The 13,518-nt window shown below is 41.4% G+C and overlaps 2 non-coding genes across 2 annotated transcripts; both read right to left on the reverse strand.

Moving 5' to 3' along the window:
- Positions 1-200: 200 nt before the first annotated feature.
- TRNAT-UGU (transfer RNA threonine (anticodon UGU)) lies at positions 201-273 on the reverse strand. Its single transcript has one exon. It is a non-coding gene; the product is annotated as a tRNA-Thr (tRNA).
- A 1,025-nt stretch (positions 274-1,298) lies between these two features.
- On the reverse strand, positions 1,299-1,371 carry TRNAT-UGU (transfer RNA threonine (anticodon UGU)). The gene has a single exon. It is a non-coding gene; the product is annotated as a tRNA-Thr (tRNA).
- Positions 1,372-13,518: the final 12,147 nt, after the last annotated feature.

Consider the following 13,518-nt stretch of genomic DNA (forward strand, 5'->3'; position numbering starts at 1 on the left):
TTTTTCAGACATTCCCATGAAACCAAAAGCTGACTGACCAGATTGCACTGGATTGTCTCTGTGTCAGTCCAAGTTGACTGTCAATGTGTGACCGATTTCCAAATGGATCTTCTCGGTTAACGCTCAAGCAGAGCATTGCATGCATTGCAATATGGATCCTGCATCCTACATATTACCAGCTGCAACAATAAGAAAGCATTAGGCCCCAGTGAGATTTGAACTCACGACCCCTGGTTTACAAGACCAGTGCTCTAACCCCTGAGCTATGGAGCCATTGAAGCATTTGGTGTTGAACATTTTTTATGTCTGATTGATGGCGAAAAGTTTTCTACAGTAAATCTCATGTTCTTGTTCGGCAGTTGCACTTTTTTTCCTTTACAATATCCCTGTTTATGATCTCCTTCATGTTCTTCATGATCCCATGATGATATGGTCCAGAAATTCTGGTACAATTTGTAGCTGTCTGTAATGGAATGGGAAGGTGTGACTATCATTCTTAAAGAGCTGAAAGAGAAATGGCAGCATAACACTGAAAAAAATATCTTACCATAAGGTTTCATATCTGAACATTTCAATTTTCCCTTTCAATTGTCCCTAAACGAAAATGGAACTATTTAAAATGTACACTTGTGTATCTTGATTTCTTCCACTTAATAGTATCTATTGCGATGTCGATTTCTTTACTGTCTTCTATTTGGGGACATTTAGGAAATACTTGTGGACATTTTGGAGGAGACTTATGGAAACTTGTGAACTGAGAAAAAGATCCTGGAAATAGCTACCCAATGCAAGCAATGAGTTTCGGTCATTTTTCCAGGACAGTTTAGAAAATGGCATATCCCTAATGGATCTTATGGATTTCACCTCCTCATTCCAATGCACCACCTTTTATCACAAATGGCCCGTTTTCATTTTACGAAACATCAGTACAGAGACAGACAGATTTGCCAATTTCAGTTTGGTCACTATCGCTATCTTTGCAGCCGCACATTGAAAATCCCTATCTCAGGTCTGTAATGCTGGACACACACGCAATAATAACACATCGTCATGACAGAATTATCGACATGGACACAAAAGATTCAATTTCACAAAGTCTTTTTCAGACATTCCCATGAAACCAAAAGCTGACTGACCAGATTGCACTGGATTGTCTCTGTCTCAGTCCAAGTTGACTGTCAATGTGTGACCGATTTCCAAATGGATCTTCTCGGTTAACGCTCAAGCAGAGCATTGCATGCATTGCAATATGGATCCTGCATCCTACATATTACCAGCTGCAACAATAAGGAAGCATTAGGCCCCAGTGAGATTTGAACTCATGACCCCTGGTTTACAAGACCAGTGCTCTAACCCCTGAGCTATGGAGGCATTGATGCAGTTGGTGTTGAACATTTTTTACACAGAACAGTCCATGGGTTCCTGTAGTTTAGGACACTCTGCCTTAAAGTGGCCTGGCTCACCACATTCAAAACACTTCAGATTAGACAGCTTTGCACCTGGCCCTCTGTCCGTAGCAGTTTTGCCATTGGGTCCTGTAGCAAGGATTGTCAAACCTGGCTTTTGGCGTGGCAGCGGCTTTGGCACAAATGCAGGTTCTTTAGTCATTTGCTGTAGCGCACAAAACCTTTCTACCACGGTGGCAAGCTCTTCATAAGTTTGTGGGTCTGATTGCAGAACCCACCTTTGCAAATCGCGGTTCAGCCCCCGGATGCAGTGATCTATCTTAGCCATTAAGGGTATCACTCCTAGTGGAATATTCAATTGTTAGTGTTACTGCCTAAAGTAACGCGGCGCACGCACTATTACCATCATTACGGTAATAGTGCGTCGTAAATACCGTTGTTACGGTACATTTCACGCTGGATTTCAGCTCGCGGCTCAGGGAGCTGTGAGCTGAAATCCGGCTTAGTATTACCGTAATAAAGGTAATACTTTTTCCGCAGCGGAAACCGCCAACAATTGAATATGCCCCTTATAATACTTACTTTTGTCATTTTTGACACTTATGTATTCAACATCACATAATATAAAAAAGCAAAGGAGTGTAAGGTGCAAAAAGGTCTGAAAGCAAGTAGTTACCAAGGGATTTCACCACAATATAGAGTGATAGTGTAAGGACCCTTATTAAAGTTGTTATTGTTAAACTGTGTTTTGGGGGCTGTGATTCTGCTGCTAGCATATTGATCACAGTGCTGAAGCAGTCTGTATACCCCTATTTGCAGATAAACGACAGATAAAAGGAGATTTCCACTGCAGTAGCATGCGGCGCTGTGGATCTGATTTCAAGATTTTGATAAGCCTTGGATTCTAGCGAAGCAAATAAAGTACTTGATCTACAAGTCCGACATACTTAGCGTAATTGCTTTGTTTAATCTCCTCTTTCAGTCTCTCAAGCTGCTTTTCCAAAAGTCTAATTAAGGGAATCACTTGACTCAAGCTAGCAGTGTCTGAACTCACTTCACAGGTGATTACTTCGAATGGTTTCAGCACCTTGCACAACACAAAAAGTATTCTCCACTGCACTTGAGTAAAATACAGCCTCCCTCCTTTCCCAATGTCATGGCTTGTGGCGTAAGCGCGGATGACTTTTCGCTATTCCTCCATCTGCAGAAGCATATACAGGGTGGAATTCCACCTTGTCACCACCTTTTGCTTCAGTTGGTGGCAGGGCAAATTAAATTGCTCTTGTAGCTGCTGCAAATATTTTACGGCCACAGACAGTATCTCCTGCATATCCCTGTCATTTTTTAAAAAGCTCTGCACCACTAAGTTTATTGTGGGAGCAAACCAGGGAATGTAATGGAATTCACCCAGCTGTAATGCTCTCTATTGGTGGCGTTATCAGAAATGACATATTCTGAGGAAAGTCCAAGCGGGATAAGCCATGTTGCAATGACATCACTTAGTTTTTGTAACAGATTGTCAGCTGTATGCCTCGTAGTGAAGCCGGTGATACACAGAGCAGCCTGCCTCTGACAAATATGACGTACTTTGGTACATGCTGCTACTGTTCCTGCTGGAGAAGGCGAATCACCAATCCAGTGGGCTTTCACAGTCATATAGTCTTTAGTTTGCCCAGTTTCGCTTGTCCCCATATCTGTGGTTAATTTTACAGTGGGTAGAATGGCATTTTGTAGCCCAATAATTAAATTTTTGCAAACCTTCTGGTAGAGGTGAGGAATAGCTTTTCTAGTAAAATGGTGTTGTGATGGAATTTGGCAACGGTGACACAAGACCTCAAGTAACTGTTTAAACTTAGCTGGATTTATAGTGGATATTGGACGCAGATCTAATACTAGCATAGTCGCCATGGCGTCTCTGATCCACTTTGCGACTGGGTGGCAGCTTTCATACTTGCTTCCTCTTGCAAAGGATTGTTTAGCAGTCAATTGTTGTAAACTACTAGTGATCTTCTTCTTGGTCTGCTTCTGGGATGAAGAACCACCCCCAGCAGTAGCAGCAGTGGGACTAACGCTTAAGAATTATTCTGATGAATCCAGGATAGTGGAGGAGTCATCTGGCCTTAGCAACTTGGATGCAGGACTAACTCCAAACACTACTGAGGATATTGCTGAGGACGGTGTTGTGGATGTAGATTGCAGGTGTCTAGCTGAGAGAAGGGACCTAGCTGATGATGCACGGCTTGTTGTTATTTTTATAGCATAAGTTTCTGATTTTCCCAACAGGTAGCCATGAACTCGCTTCAAATGGCGTAACTTGAATGTGGTTCCTAGATGGTTAAGGTCCCTACCTCTACTGATTGTGGCTTTACAAACGCTACAAATGGCTAGACAACTGCTGTCAGGATTTGAGTAAAAATAATTCCACACATAAGAGGTGGATTTTTTTTGCCTTATGCCCAGGCATGACAATGGCCTTCTTCTTATCACGTGCAAGAACTGCTTCCACTGGTGTGGGACTTACATAAACAACATCATCCTCATCAATGTCCTCATTAGCGCCCTCGTAAGCTACACAAATATCCCCCTCATCCTGTTGCAAAGTGGCATTCTCAATTTGTGTATCACCGGATACACTTGGGCTGCTCACGCACACATCTGCAGAATTGCTGAAAGGTGCCTTCTTTATGGGTACACTATCAGAAAGGCCAGGATTACACATAGCACTCGTCGATAGGCTCTCCTCAGGGATTTGTGTCATTTCTGAATCGGAACATACATTTTACTCTAATGTCTTACTGTTTTCTTCCAGCTTGGCTTTTACACGTAAAAGTATTTGGACACCACTTTTGAAATCTGCATGACAAGGTCTTGCTTGGTCATGACTGACCTTACAAGAAGATGCATCAGTGACAGTTGCAGAACTAGCACTCATAGAGAAAGGTAAAAGGCCTCATTCTATCCTTGCCACTGCATGTGTAGAATGGCATGTTGGCAATTTTATTTTTTTCTGCAGATAACTTTTCCTGGATTACAGGTCTTTTTTTCTTGACCAAGGTAAAAGGTGTTTTTTTACATTTTCGTTTCCCCAGCTTATAGACACTATGCACTATAACAGAGGCTTTAGCAGATGACGTAGAGGAATTACTATCATCATGATTGGTGACAGCAGCTGCTTGGTGCTCTTGCTCTTCTGTGTACTGCTGTGAATCCATTTTGATAACGCAGTAGAATGTGACTGTAGAGTAAAAACAACATTGCCAGCCATATTATTTGCATTTCAGCAATGACAATTAGCAACGGAGCAATGAACCTCTCCTATTTGTGTGTTACCTATATAACACTGTACAATTTGACTGCAGATTTAGAAGACCAAAACTGCCAGCCCTATTATTTCTATTTCAGCAATGACAATTAGCAATGAAGCTCTCCTGTTTGCATGTTAGCTATATAACACCGTACAATTTGACTGCAGATTTAGAAGACTAAGATTGCCAGCCCTATTATTTGTATTTCAGCAATAACAATTAGCAATGGAGCAATGGAGCTCTCCTCTTTGTGTGTTACCTATATAACACAGTACAATGTGACTGCAGATTTAGAAGACCAAGCCTGCCAGCCCTGTTATTTCTATTTCAGCAATGACAATTAGCAATGGAGCTCTCCTAAATGTCACTGGAGATTTTATAAGAACACTGCTACTACTACTCTTTCTTTTCTACCTATGACGCTGCCCAACTGCACTAGAGACTGCCAAAATCTGTGCTACCGCTGGATCGTCGGGGAAGGCGGTAGTTATAGAATTCAAAGCTCGCGAGATTCGAGATCCGACGACATAACGATGATGTTTTGCCTCGTTTTCAATTCCGAGGGTGCGCCAAAAAACTGAGCCAGCTCGGCTCAGTACTCGGATCTGCTAAGTTCGGGTGTGTTCGGTTCTCGGGGGAACCGAGCCTGAGCATCTCTATAAATTAGAGCACTGTGAAATATAGGTAATATTTTATGATTTGGAGCCCCTATATTACTATTTATAGCATTATCATTTTTTTCCAATGATTTTGTCTGCACCGAGCTGTCTTAATAAAGGATTTTGTCATTTTGCCATTGTTGCATTTGCTTTCTCCCTTTCAATTCCAGAAATAATTAATTAGTCTATACAGTTCATCCCTTCACATAGCGTAAACTGTCAGCCATCATATCTCCATTTATTTTTTAAATCCAGTATTTTTATTGAAATTTTTTAAGATATAAACATACTAAACAACAAAAAGAAAAGAAGAACAATCGCATACATATCGGAATTAAATGACGGAATTTACAAGATTACATTAAAGCATAATAATAATAAATGTGCTATATTCATTCAAATATATCTCCATTTTTACATGTATTTCTTACTAGGGGCAAATTCTGTCCTCTTAATTTCTCAGAATGTGGACTTTCAATTGCATTGTCAATACAGAAGTTTTGGGCAACCAAATCTGCATCAAAGTGAATATTATACATAGTGTGTGGGAAGGGCGACTATTGGCCTATCTGAACTGTCTCTTTTACATCTTTCTTACTCTTCACTAATAGAACATATAAATATTATTTATATACATACATGGGTCTTCGGGACCACCTCTGCTGCAAGTCTCAGGCAGTCCCCTTCACCCCGGGGGTTTGTAAGGAGAGGGTTCCAGTCCCACCACCACTGCAACTTCAGGTAACCTTCAGGTCCTGTCCCCCAGAGGCACAGGCACCTTGGGCTCCAAGCACCAGCAGCCTTCCAGCACTAGACCAAGGGGACCCACCCATTCAGGGTGTCCCGAACCAACCATACTAGGTCAGATACTACACTTGAGCTTAGCCAAAAGGATGAATCAAGATTGACATTTTAATCTCAAACTGGACATGGTAACTGGATGTAGATATACATGGTATTTATATCTGAGTTCCCTTGTTTGATTCACAAGTGCAGCATTATGGCACAGATCTACCTTACTCGAAGCATATAAGTGAAACAAGGTATTTGAAAGCTCACTCTTGGGTACCGATAAATGCTCTGCCCATCGAGAAGTGCATAGTACTAGTCTTTGAAGTATTTAGTATGGGTTCAGGCCACCTTGGTCCATTTAAATTTATAAATGTCTATTTCTTACCACTGTCCTTCCAATTACCTCAGCCTGTTATTGTATCTTCACTATATATGATGGATGCCCTGTAACATTCAAAATTTATTGTGTGCATAGTCTTTGACGTTTTGTAGTATGGCAGCAGTCCACTTTCACCTATGATCATCAACATTTATTTATATAGCGGCAAGGTATTTGAAAGGTCTGCTCTTAACTAGCTATGAATGCTCTGCCCGTCGAGTAGTGCATAGTACTAGTCTTTGAAATTTTTGGTATGGGTGTAGGCCAACTTTGTCAATCATCATCATTTATTCATATAGCAACAGAAAATTACGTAGTGCTTTACAATTGGGTATCTACTTGTCTAAATATCTACTGATGCCATCTAATGACATCTGATTGCTAGTGCCTCTTCACTCGTGTCACACGGCGCTCATTCGGCTTCCACAACCGAAGACCAAGACACTCACCTGTTCCCCATTGAAGCATACTTCAGCTGCTGGCGTCCTGGCATTGGTTCTGCGCATGCGCAGACCTAGAGCCTTTGTGTCCTCTGCAGGTTTCCCATTGGTTCTCAGTTCTGGCTCCAAACTTGAAAAGGCATTTCCTCTTTCTCCTCAGTGCCTGTTAATAAAGTTACCTGCCTGATTAGACTTTGTCTGTCTCCTGTACGTTTACTTTGGATCGTCAGTGGCTCCTTGCTCTTGTTACCTTGCTGGCTGGACTGTTCACGCTGCACCTGTCTTCACTGTGCTGCTATACTACGGGCCCAAACGCCTAAGCTGCACTTGTCTCTGTTACTCTGCTAGCTAGACTGTTCATGCTGCAACTACTTTCATTGTGTCGTTACACTACAGACTGTATTGTTCAAGCCACACTAGCCTCCATTAAACCGCTACTTAAATTGTTCACCCTGCATCTGTCTTCACTCCGCTACTTGACTGAAGAGCTTACATTCCATCCACTTCCATTGTGTCTCTGCATAACATCTCAGTATCTACTCCCCTGGGATCTCGCCTGACACTTCTGGTAGGTGACCAGCTAGTGCTAGTATCCATCATCATCAACCGCATGTGTTTGCCTCTGCCCTCTAGCAGGCGCAAAAGATATTGCTTCTGAAGGCGTATATGCATCTCCATCCTAGCCTGCCTCAGCCGCATTTCAGTGAACATGCCTTTACTACACTCGGCCTGCGCTCCTTCTCTCCCCATTCTGCCTCTCCAGTGATGAGGATTCACAAATGTAGATACATGCAGCTCCGCATTTGCTTACTGTCAGAACACGCAAAGTGCAAATTTGCGCATTTTACTCTACACAAACAGGCGTAAGTTCAACTCGGCATCAGGCCAATAGTGTCAAGTACGACACAATTTAGCACCTTCTTGCTATCCCCAAGAACAAAAACACTCTAAGGGCAAGTTGGACAATACCCTGGAAGGTTACGGAGACCCAGGTAACAGCTATAGATCTAAAGGTCTGGAAGTTTGTCCGACTCTTTGATGACCCTGACATTTGCTATTCTGTGGACAAACCAGATAAAATTGGAACTTTTGGGCATCAATGAGAAACACTAAAATATAATCATCATTTATTTATATAGTGCCACTAATTCTGCAACGCTGTTCAGAGAACTCATTAACATCAGTCCCTGTCCCATTGGAGCTCACAGTCTAAAATCCCTAACATGCACACACAGACAGACAGGCTATGGTCAATTTTGATAGCAGCCAATTAACCTACTAGTATGTTTTTGGAGTGTGGGAGGAAACCGGAGCACCCAGAGGAAACCCACGCAAACACGGGGAGAACATACAAACTACACACAGATAAGGCCATGGTCGGGAATTGAACTCATAACCTCAGTGCTGTGAGGCAGAAGTGCTAACCACTAGGCCACCGTGCTGTAATAAGCTAGTCTTATAGGCAGAGAGGAGAAGCAGGGCTGGGCCATTGGAACCTTCGACAAATCAGAATAACCCCACACCCCAGGTAAGTTTATAACCTTTCTGATGTTTTGACACCTGCTGACAGGCCTTTAACGTGATCCATTTTTACATGACACAACAAATTTAAATAATGATGCATAGATAATTGTCTTGGAGTGTTCTGCAAACAATGCTAAATTTATTGGACTATGTTTTCGCTGATTATATGTTAGTGCACAAAGTGTGTATAGATATACACATTAATCAATGGCTTCTGTTCTTTTATTTTTTTACCATTTTTAACCAGAGTAGAAAACTACTGTAAAGTCATGGCAACAAGGATCCAATAAAATCTGAGCTATATTTTTTTTATAACGCAATACATCAGTAACCATTAGATTGTATGGAGCTCAGATTTCATTAGCTACACTATTTTGGTTTCCATTTTTCAAATTCTAGACACAGCAGAAATTGTCGGGAGATCATTACTTTAGCCAACCTGCAGTCAGCACTAAAACATATTATCAAAGTTGTGAAATATATTCCTACCAAATGAGATATATTGTAATAGTGAAGATAAACTCTAACACATGGTTTCCTAAACCCAGTCCTCTTGACAGTGCCGGTTTTCCAGGTGACAAGTGAAATAATTAGTACAACCTGTAGATCTGTCACAATGTGTCAGTCAGTAATTAATACACCTGTGCTTCAGCAAGGAGATATGGAAAACCTGCACTGTTAGGGAGCTGTGAGAATTAGGGTTGGAAAACACTGCTCTAACACAAAGACAATATAACTAGTCTGTATATTTTTAAACTCTTGGAACAGTTCTATAACAAGTCTCAAAAAACACATCATTACGGCCTATTTATAATTAAAGTTGACAGCTGAGTTGTCTGTCCCTAATCACAAATCACTCTATTCAAACACCAACTGAAAACCACAGCTATGTGATGATAATGTAAGCCGCTCGCAATTATGTTATTTTCCCTTTGCCTTCCTCCAAACCTGGTCATGCATTGCATAATCATTTATATTTGTAGGAATATGACATCATTCTCAGATACCACACTTTGTTCTGTAATTTCTGATTGCACACACACGTTAACTTTGTGCTGTAGGAAGCACAATGTGCCATCAACCCTGTTCAAATGGACACATTTAATTTCTTTTGCAAAGCTGTGTCTTTATTTTAGATAGATTAAGTTTGGTTATTGACAATAGAAGGTTATATTTAAAAGTGTAAGAAAGGCTTCCAGGTTATGCAGTTTATGATAATAGTAATGTGATGTTTTTAACACACATACCATTCTTAATTTTTATTTATTTTTTTTAAAGCTATAAATCAGCGCCCCTCCCTTTTTGTCTTTTATCTCCTGCTGTAGACATTATTTAAACTAGCAGTCGGAGTGTTCTGAGCATTCTACGACACTAAAAACATGTAATCATTCAGAGTAGAAATGAGTGAAACTGTCCACAAAAATTTGACACATTAACTGTGGAACTTTGTATATTTCTCAGGAGCAATTTGGTCTTAAATGTTCTGAATTTTATATTGTATTTTTTACATCAGGATTTCCTTATCATTCCCCAATTCACCACAGAGAAGAATGACCTGTCATACTTGCTGTCCAGGGTCTACATTTAGACCTGATGCAGAGTTGGTCACAAAATGGGCAAAATATGCTGAAATAAAAAAACCACACACATACATAGTGTATTTCCTCCCATAGGCAGAGTCTTACACATCTCAGAATGCGTCAGGATCCGCTTTGGCAGCATATATGCCTGGTTTACGCTAAGTCATCACTATCAGCGTGTATTTGCAGCTACCTTGTATATACCTCCCAACCGTCCTCTTTTAGGCAGGACAATCCTGATTTGCATGGCAGAGCAGTGGTGAACTGGTGCTGTGTGCACTGGTGCCCACAGCAATGAAGGTGTTTGAAGGGGAGGAGAGAAAGGGGCAGTCTAGCGTTCAATGTCCCCATCATATGGGGGTGTAGCCATGCCCCCAGGTATGTCTGTAGTAGGAGTCACAGATACGCCACTCAACAGGCATATATTTGTGTTTCTACAGAGCTGCATGAGCCACGTGCTTGAACACACCTTTATTGTACTTATCCTGCATCAGGCCCAAAATCTCTAAGTTCAGAGAAAGTTGAATTTGAAATACAATGTGGAATGGTGGAGCATAAGCAGACTTTGTAAATTGTATTGCAAAACTTAACATTCCTCTGCGACTTCGCTTATTTCTAATAATGAGACTTAACTACAAAAACTCCTATAGATTGATATTTTACATAACATTTCTCAGGCGCTCCTGCCACTAGGTATACTCATGAATGTTTATGCCTGCATTCAGAACAAATTCTACAACTGTAACACATGGCAAATGTAACATGTTTACTTGCTGTCTGTCCAGATACTGTCTGTTTCATGTGCTGGTGATGCTTTCACTGACACTGTCAGTGACTAATGATATTGGATGGATGGATGCTAGTCCCTAACAGAAAACAACAAGAGATTTCAGAGCTGTGCTGACATTCAAGGAAAGGTTAGTCAGTAAGTTGCACCTACTCTACAAAACAAATCTTGATATTTTTCAGGTTTAGTTAGACTTTAAGAACACCCAGGACAGGAATAGAAGTATGATGGGTGGGATATATTAGGCAGCAAATGAACAGTCAGTTCTGGAAGTTGATGTGTTGGAAGCAGTAAAAATGTGCAAGAGTAAGGATCTGAGAGACTTTGACGAGCCAAATTGTGATGGCTAGACAACTGGGTCAGAGCATCTCCAAAATAACAGGTTTTGTGTGGTTTTCCCGGTATGCAGTGGTTAGTACCTACCAAAGTGGTCCAATCAAGGACAACCGTTGAACCAGCAACAGGTCATGGGTGCCCAAGGCTCATTTATGTGCGTGGGAAGCGTAGGATAGCCCGTCTGGACCATCCCCATAGAAGAGCTACTGTAGTACAAATTGCTGAAAAAGTTAATGCTGGCTATGGTAGAAAGGTACAAACACAGAGAAAAATCCCCCAGCACATTGCTATAACCAGCAAAGGAGCTGCTATTTCTAATTGTACATAAAAATGCAGAAATCTCAGTTGCACACATTTCAAAATGTATGGAAAGCCAGATGCAACTTCACAACACTTCTGCTAATAGGGTAGTCCTAACTCTGAACAATGAGAGTCCCTACATTTGGGCCATACATATATGTGTTTTTAAATTGAGAGCTAACTTACCAAGTACAAGTAGCAGCCTCTTTGCTAGTTATAGCAGTGTGCTGGGGGATTTTTATCTGTGTTTGTTCCTTTCAGGCTAACGGCTGGGTGCGTGTGCAAAGTTTCCCTGGGTAAGAGATGGCACCACATTGCACTATAGGAAGAAGGTGTAGATGCTGATAGTGATGACTGTCAAGACATCATGTTTGTATTAAAAACTATCCATAATCATGTCATTAGATAGCACAGAATGTGCGTATCATCATCACCATTTATTTATATAGCGCCACTGATTCCGCAGCGCTGTACAGAGAACTCATTCACATCTGTCCCTGCCCCATTGGAGCTTACAATCTAAATTCCCTAATATAGACACTCACACACACAGACAGACAGAGAGGGAGACAGGTAGACACTAGGGTCAATTTTGATAGCAGCCAATTAACCTACCAGTATGTTTTTGGAGTGTGGGAGGAAACCGGAGCACCCGGAGGAAACCCACGCAAACACAGGGAGAACATACAAACTCCTCACAGATAAGGCCATGGTCGGGAATTGAACTCATGACCCCAGTGCTGTGAGACAGAAGTGCTACCACTTCGCCACCGTGCTGCCCATGCGTATGCAATTAAGAGAAACTACTAAAATGGATTGTATGTACAGTAGAAAAAAATAAATATTACTCAGTAAAGGGACATGTATCGAATCGAGATTTGTCGCTCATGTGGTTTTTATAATGCTGTAGCAAGATTTTGGACAAATGTCCAACAAGCTAAAAACTAAAGTTCTCCAAGTGAAATAAATGATATCTGAGCAGACCCTGGCATACAGAGAGACTGGACTCTGATTTTGCCAGTTTGGGTTTGTCGCACCGTTGGTTTAGTTGGTGTCTCTTGCCACAGGTATTTTCTTGCAAACACACCTTGGCAAGCAGCACAGTGCATGGAACCTTTGAGAACCATGTCTTTTTCTGGTAGTTTGCATGGAATCAGAACACTGCATACTGTCCTTATCAACTCGGAATTGTCTGCAAAGTTGCCTCTATTCCCGAAGATGTGCAAATTGCATTCACCTTACCTTCGAGTGCTTGGGATATTGCACGGAGCAAGAAACTTCAGTCTCATTACGATGAACCTGCTCGATATGCCGGGGTAATTTTGAGAGAGGTTTTAACAGTACAGGCAGTTATACACTCTGGAACCATAACTTTTTGTCCTTCTGTGTTTAAAATACCGTTGCCATCAGGTTAAGAGTCTCTGTGTTCATTCACTTTGTTCCAATACCCCGCAATATTACATCACTGCTGGTGTTGCTGGTATCTGAATCACTGTCCTCTGGAGAGTCAGGGACATACCTGTCTCCTCTGCGCTCCAGACTGTAGTAGGAGCCCCCACTTTCCTTTCGGCAGAAGAGGCTGTTATAGTCTCTCTCTTATTCCCGTTATTATAAAAAGAAGGGAAAGCTGCAATGTCCTTCCATTCCGACGTTCCAGCGCACGCGGTTGATTGCATGAGACTAGTGTTCCCCTGACAGACAGGTGTGGAGTACACACACTATCCCCTCCATGACACACAGACTTGAGGTCCAACAAAGTGACTAATTTGGACATGCAAGATTTTGATGCTAAGTACATTAGCAAAGATCTTATGTGAATACAGGGGGGAGAACCTAGCACAGGGGAAAGATTATTGGTCTGTAATAACCCTTAAGTATATATGTAGAGCGTGTGTCCTTAAAAATATACTTAGGTCCTTTCAAAGTAGCGAGACTGACGACTACTAGTCAATGCAGGAGACCTTACTAATGTTTTGAATGAAAAGAAAACAAAACTATTCATATGAGGCA

The sequence above is a fragment of the Mixophyes fleayi genome, unplaced genomic scaffold (genome assembly GCF_038048845.1).
Source record: "Mixophyes fleayi isolate aMixFle1 unplaced genomic scaffold, aMixFle1.hap1 Scaffold_129, whole genome shotgun sequence".
Taxonomy (NCBI): Eukaryota; Metazoa; Chordata; class Amphibia; order Anura; family Limnodynastidae; genus Mixophyes; species Mixophyes fleayi.